Raw genomic sequence first — 7613 nt, 5'->3', positions numbered from 1 at the left:
GGTGATGGGGAACAGAGGTGAATAAGTCTGGTGAGCTAGAAGCCTTTAATTCTAGGAAACTCGGATAAAGTCCATAGCTTTATGAGCACTGAATGAGTGGGTTTTGGAGCCCAGTGTGTGTTTTTACTTGCCTGCCTAGTGCAAGCTAGGATTAAAGATGATGGCCCACCAGTTCTTGGCTCCATGGTTACATTACCATCTGTCCGAATCCAATGTGAACCTGCTCGGATCAGATGGCTGTGATGGTGACAATGGATACTGGCTTTATATTTGGTGTAGTCTGTGGCAGGATTTGATACAGATGAGTATGGAGCCGCCACCACGTTTGAGTGGTGGAGTAGAGGACTGGCTGCTGTTATGGTTCCCCATGGCTGTCCTTTTGGGGACCATAGGCTGGCTGACTTTTACAGCCATGTGTGAGGAAACAGAGCTCTGTGGAAGAGGCTGTCCGGGACCTGCAAACTGAGCAGTGGAAGAAGCTGGAGGAAGTGCTGGAGGAGGAGGCCGATCAGGCTCATGAGATTCGCTTAGAAATACAGCAACTGCCCCAGGAAGAATCACAGGTTTGTGAGTTGCAGATTGCCCTTCACGTTGTGGAGAGCCAGCAGTGGCTGGAGGCCAGGGCTGAGGCTGAGGCCGGGCCCGGGGCTGCAAGGCCAGCAGCGGGAGCTGATATCTTTAGTTCCTCCTTAGAAGATGAGGAGAATTGGGCCAGAGTTGTGATTCACAGACTCCAGAAGGTAAACTGTGGCAGCTGTCATGGGAGGGTGAAAGGACATCCCAGAAGCCAGGCTTGCATTGCTGAGTGGCCACTGGAACAGCAGGGAGTGCCTGCTAAGCCACTGGGGGTTCGCTGACATTTTGGGACATAGGGCTGGATGCCATCAAGCTCTCCGGAGCAGAGATGGAAATGCTGACTGCCATTGCCACGTGTTCCTCTTTGGGACAATGTAAGACCTGCCAGGACAGCAGGAATGAGGGGGATAACTGACGCCCATGTGTCTGGACTGATTTTCTGGACTACGACTGAGTGAGCACTGGCTCCTTTGTTGGATGGACTTATGAATTTTGGACAATGTGAAATATCCTGATAGGGGTGGAGGGTGGCTTTGCTGGAAGCACTCCCCTGCCCCAGGAAGCTTTTCCCATGGCTAGAAAGAAGGCCGGGGACATTATACGCTTTTGGCAAAGTGCTCAGAGACTGGTGAAATGTACCTTTGTAATTGTTGAAATTGTATAATTTGTCATGTTGTTGTAATTTGTGTAATGTGCCTAACTTCCTTGCACAGGGATGCCAGTGGTGTAGATTGTGGGTAGTAAAGTGAGCATAGGGGTGAATTGTTGGGCAGATAAAATGTATTATGCTCACTTTGTTAAAGATGGCACTCTAATAAAAAAAAAAAAAAAGATGGCGCTGTCCACGTGGAAGCCATCATCCAGGTGATATTAATGTGTGTTGGGGGTGAGCTGTGGGCAGGCAAGATCCTTGTAGCCTGGGGCTTGGTTTTAGGACTAAGCCTATCCCACTCTTTTTTGATGTGGGGTGGTAAAATCCCATTATGCCTCAAATAAGTGACTTTGTATCAGAGACTTCCTTGTTTGTGTATTAGATTAAAGGTTTTGATTTCTGCACTATAAAGTAGAAGAGATGGGAGCTTGCTCTCTCGGTTCCTGATATTAGCATTAGAGAAGAGAGAAGAAAAAGGCTACATGAGGAGGCCAGGAAAAGCAGCCAAGATGGTGGAGTGCTGAAGGAAAAGCTAGTTTGTGCAGAGTTTGTGCAGAGAGAAGGAGATGGGGAACAGAGGTGAATAAGTCTGGTAAGCTAGAAACCTTAGATTCTAGGAAACTCGGATAAGTCAGTAGCTTTGTGAGCACTGAATGAGTGGGTTTTGGAGCCCAGTGTGTGTTTTTACTTGCCCTCAGGGTGCAAGCTAGGATTAAAGGTGATGGCCCAGTTTTTGGCTCCATTGTTTCTTTACCGAAAGTCCAAATCCAATGCAAACCTGCACGTGAATGGCCACAAAGGTGGCTCCTGGCGTTACATAAATGAATCCGGTAGTTGAAAAGGATTATTCTGCATTGAGAAATGTAAAGCTAGTATCTAAGGCCACCATCACAGCAGCCTGGCCCATGCTGGTTTGCATTGGATTTGGACAGCCGGTAAAGAATCAACGGAGCCAAGAACTGGTGGGCCATCATGTTTAATCCTAGCTTGCACCCAGCGGGCAAGTAAAACATACACTGGGCTCCAAAACCCACTCACATTCAGTGCTCACAAAGCTACTGACTTATCCGAGTTTCCTAGAATCAAAGGTTTCTAGCTCACCAGACTTATTCACCTCTGTTCCCTATCTCCTTCCTTCTCCCTGCACAAATTCTGCACAAACTGGCTTCTCACTCAACACTCTACCATCTTGGCTACTTCTTCTGGCCTCCTCCATGTGGCCTTTCTCTGTTCTCTGCTCTGCTCTCTCCTCTAATGATAATCTTAGTGTAAAGCCAGCAGGCAGGGCCAGGGCAAGAATCACAGCAGCCTCCCAGCCCATGCAGGTTCGCATTGGATTTGGACAGTCGGTAAAGAAACAACGGAGCCAAAAGCTGATGGGCCATAGTCTTTAATTCTAGCTTGCACCCGGCGGGCAAGTAAAAATACACACTGGGCTCCAAAACCCACTCACATTCAGTGCTCACAAAGCTACTGACTTATTCGAGTTTCCTAGAATCAAAGGTTTCTAGCTCACCAGCCTTATTCTCCTCAGTTCCCCATCTCCTTCCTTATCCCAGATACAAACTCTACACAAACTGGCATCTCACTCAGCACTCTGCCATCTTGGCTGCTTCACCTGGCCAAATGGCCTCTTTCTGCTCTCTGCTCTGCTCCCTCTGCTCTCTCATGCTAATCATCCCAGGAACCAAGAGCGCAAGCTCCTGTTCTGCCCCCATTTTATAGTGTAGATCCATAACCTTTAACCTTTAACCTCTCTATACAAAATAGGGAAGTCTCTACTACAAAGTCACTTCTCTGAGGCATGATTGGATTGTACTGCCCCACATCAAAAAGGGTGGGAAAGGCTTAATCCCAAAACCAAGCCCCAGGCTACAACAATCCTGCCTGCCCCCAACACACATTAATATCACCTGGGCGATGGCCTCCACGTGGGCAGCGTCATCTTTAACAAAGTGAGCATAATATATTTTATCTGCCCAACAGCCATCTTTAACAAAGTGAGCATAATATATTTTATCTGCCCAACAGCCATCTTTAACAAAGTGAGCATAATATATTTTATCTTCCCAACAAGAAACAAATTATGTTTTAGAAGAGTGCTAGGCCCTGCTCCTTCCCCATACAAAAGCTTCTTTTTTGTTTTTTGTATTTATTTATTTTTATTTTTTTAGCTAAGTACAGAAGGATAGGGAGGGACAGACAAGGACAGACAGACAAGAAGGGATAGAGATGAGAAACATCAATTCTTTGTTGTGGTGCCTTAGTTGTTCATTGATTGCTTTTGCAATAAGGTGCCAAGGAATTGTAAAAATTGTTAGCAACACCATTTTAAAGAGGAAAAGTCAGGCTCCTTGCCCCCTCCTTTCTTTAGAGAATGCAGGAGCTTACAAGGACAACTGGGTCATCTAGTCATAGTTTAACTATAGTTCTCTGGAAGGACTGAGGTCACTACTTGCTAGACAACAAAGAAGATAAACCTTATCTGAAAACTTCCTCTTCCCCTTCCTTAAGATCCTTTAGGAGACAATGTTTACATATCTTAATTAAAAATTCCTACACTGATTCTAACTCTTCCTCTCTCCTAGAGTCCTGAGAGTGATGTATACCTCTAGACAAAGGGATCATGAGCCCACTCCCCTTGCTTGAAAAACCTGCATTCTAATAATTATCCCTTTTGAAATCTTCTATATGTATAAACACTTATAAACTAAACAAGCAGGGACTAATTATTAGGTTTCTGTAAAGCCAGAAGCCACAGCCAGGGCCACCATCAGAGCAGCCCAGCCTATGCAGGTTTGCATTGGATTCGGACAGTCGGTAAAGAAACAACGGAGCCAAAAGCTGGTGGGCCATAGTCTTTAATCCTAGCTTGCACCCAGCGGGCAAGTAAAAACATACACTGGGCTCCAAAACCCAATTACATTCAGTGCTCACAAAGCCACTGACTTGTCCGAGTTTCCTAGAATCAAAGGTTTTGTAAAGCCAGAAGTCAAGGCCAGGGCCTCCATCAGAGCAGCCAGGCCCATGCAGGTTCGCATTGGATTCGGACAGTCGGTAAAGAAACAAAGGAGCCAAAAGCAGATGGGCTGTCATCTTTAATTCTAGCTTGCACCCGGCGGGCAAGTAAAAAACACACACTGGGCTCCAAAACCCACTCACATTCAGTGCTCACAAAGCCACTGACTTATCCGAGTTTCCTAGAATCAAAGGTTTCTAGCTCACCAGCCTTATTCTCCTCAGTTCCCTATCTCCTTCCTTCTCCAGATACAAACTCTACACAAACTGGCATCTCACTCAGCACTCCACCATCTTGGCTGCTTCTCCTGGCCTACTCCATGTGGCCTCCTTCTGCTGTCTGCTCTGCTCTCTCCTCTAATGATAATCTCAGGAACCAAGAGCGCAAGCTCCCGTTCTACCCCTATTTTATAGTGTAGCTTCACAACCTCTAATCCAATATACAAAATAGGGAAGTCTCTAATACAAAGTCACTTCTCTGAGGCATGATTGGATTGTACCACCCCACATCAAAAAAGGGTAGGAAAGGCTTATTCCCAAAACCAAGCCCCAGGCTACAAGGATTCTCAACACACATTAATATCACCTGGGCGACGGCCTCTTCATGGGCAGCACCATCTTTAACAAAGTGAGCATAATATATTTTATCTACCCAACAGGTTTCTAGCTCACCAGCCTTATTCTCCTCAGTTCCCCATCTCTTTCCTTATCCCAGATACAAACTCTGTACAAACTGGCTTTCTCACTCAACACTCGCCATCTTGACTGCTTCTCCTGGCCTGCTCCACGTGGCCTCCTTCTGCTCTCTGCTCTGCTCTCTCCTCTAAATGATAATCTCAGGAACCAAGAGCGCAAGCTCCCGCTCCATTCCCATTTTATAGTGTAGAAATCCAAACTCTTAATCCAATATACAAAATAGGGAAGTCTCTAATACAAAGTCACTTCTCTGAGGCATGATTGGATTGTACTGCCCTACATCAAAAAGGGTGGGAAAGGCTTAATCCCAAAACCAAGCCCCAGGCTACAAGGATTCTAACTGCCCACAAAGACACACATTAATATCACCTGGGCAACAGCCTCCTCGTGGACAGCACCGTCTTTAACAAAGTGAGCATAATATATTTTATCTGCCCAACAATCCACCCCTATGCTCACTTTACTACCCACCAATTTACATCACCAGCATCCCGGTGCAAGGAAATTAGAACATTACACAAATTACAACAGCAAAAATCACACAGTTTCAACAATTACAAAGGTACACTTCACCAGTCTCTGAGCACTTTGCCCAAAGCGCAAAATGTCCTCAGCCTTCTTCCTAGCCAAGGGAAAAGCTTCCTGGGGCAGGGGAGTGCTTCCAGCAAAGTCACCCCCCACTGCCATCAGGGTATTTCACATTGTCCAAAATCCGTAATCCGTAATCCGTAAATCCATCCAACAAAGGAGCCAATGCCCACTCTGGTCGTAGTCCAGGAAATCAGTCCACGCACATGGGGCATCAGCCACCCCCCTCATCCCTGCCGTCTTGGCAGGTCTTACACTGTCCCAAAGAGGAGCACGTAGCAATGGCAGTCAGCATTTCCATCTCTGCTCTGGAGAGCGTGTCCAGCCCTGTGTCCCAAAATCGCAGACCTACCAGGGCCGTAGTAGGTGCTCCTTCCAGCTGGGCTTTCACCTTCTGGAGACTGCGGATTGCAACTCCAGCCCGATTCTCCTCATCCTCCAAAGAGGAACTGAAAACACCAGCTCCGGCTGCCGGGCTCGAGCCACCGTCCGCTGCCGCCTTCTGCTCCGCAGACCTTGCAGCTCCGGACCCGGCCTCAGCCTCAGCCTCAGCCTCAGCCTCAGCCTCAGCTTCAGCCCCGGCCTCCTGCCGCTGCTGGCTCTCCACAGCATCCAGGGCAATCTGCAACTCACAAACCTGTGATTCCTCCTCCAGCAGCTGCTCCATTTCCAGGCGAATCTCGCAAACCTGGTCGGCCTCCTCCTCCAGCGCTTCCTCCAGCTCCAGGGTCAGCATCTGTTTCTCCCACGTTTGCTCCATCTCCTTCCACTGCTCGGTTTCCAGGTCCCAGGCAACCTTTTCCACAGAGCTCTCAGTTTCCTCATGCATGGCTGTAAAAGTCAGCCAGCCTACGGTACCCAAAAGGACAGCCATGGGGAACCATAACAGCAGCCAGTCCTCTACTCCACCGCTCAAAGGCTCCTTGCTGATCTGTATCGAATCCTGCCACAGACTACGCCAAATGTAAAGCCAGAAGCCATGGCCAGGGCCACCATCACAGCAGCCCGGCCCATGCAGGTTCGCATTGGATTTGGACAGTCGGTAAAGAAACGGCGGAGCCAAAAACTGATGGGTCATAGTCTTTAATTCTAGCTTGCACCCGACGGGCAAGTAAAAATACACACTGGGCTCTAAAACCCACTCACATTCAGTGCTCACAAAGCCACTGACTTATCCGAGTTTCCTAGAATCAAAGGTTTCTAGCTCACCAGACTTATTCACCTCTGTTCCCCATCTCCTTCCTTATCCCAGATACAAACTATACACAAACTGGCATCTCACTCAGCACTTCGCCATCTTGGCTGCTTCTCCTGGCCTCCTCCACGTGGCCTTTCTCTGCTCTCCTCTGCTCTCTCTTCTAATGATAATCTCAGGAACCAAGAGCGCAAGCTCTGCTCCGTCCCCATTTTATAGTGTAGAAATCCAAACTCTTAATCCAATATACAAAATAGGGAAGTCTCTAATACAAAGTCACTTCTCTGAGGCATGATTGGATTGTACAGCCCTACATCAAAAAGGGTGGGAAAGGCTTAATCTCAAAACCAAGCCCCAGGCTACAAGGATTCTAACTGCCCACAAAGACACACATTAATATCACCTGGACATCAGCCTCCTCGTGGACAGCGCCATCTTTAACAAAGTAAGCCTAATATATTTTATCTTCCCAACAGTTTCCTAGTAAGCTAGCTCCAACACTTTTAGCAAAGGTAATTTCATTTAGCTTCTCTCCTTATCCTAAGCTAAACTTTTCACTGTGGCGACAGGGATGAGAGGTAGACACTAGAAGATTTGGGAATGTCTTTGCAGGGTATGTAAAACAATTATCACTACTGTGTTATCTTGTGGTCTTGATGTAAGAATGCTTTTTCCTTTTAATAGATCCTATAGATAGATGTAAGCTTGTTAGTAATTGACTATTGTACCATGCTTCCTCCTTAGCCACCCCAACCAGTACTTGATTTTGTATAAAAGAAGGTTCAGATTGGTAAGAGGGCCTTCATGGTTTGGGACTGTGCCCTATGTAGCTAGTTAGCTGGATAATTAATAAACTCCTCAAATTTCTTCTGTAACCTGTATGGTTTC

The 7613-nt window shown here is 47.0% G+C and overlaps 1 pseudogene; it reads right to left on the bottom strand.

Moving 5' to 3' along the window:
* Nucleotides 1-884: 884 nt before the first annotated feature.
* LOC136319231 (activator of 90 kDa heat shock protein ATPase homolog 2-like) overlaps nucleotides 885-7613 on the bottom strand; it is a 58689-nt pseudogene continuing 51960 nt past the window's right edge.

The sequence above is a fragment of the Saccopteryx bilineata genome, chromosome 1, assembly GCF_036850765.1.
Source record: "Saccopteryx bilineata isolate mSacBil1 chromosome 1, mSacBil1_pri_phased_curated, whole genome shotgun sequence".
NCBI lineage: Eukaryota > Metazoa > Chordata > Mammalia > Chiroptera > Emballonuridae > Saccopteryx > Saccopteryx bilineata.
The sequence above is the reverse complement of the archived record's forward strand: the minus strand, read 5'-3'. Positions and strand labels throughout refer to the sequence as shown.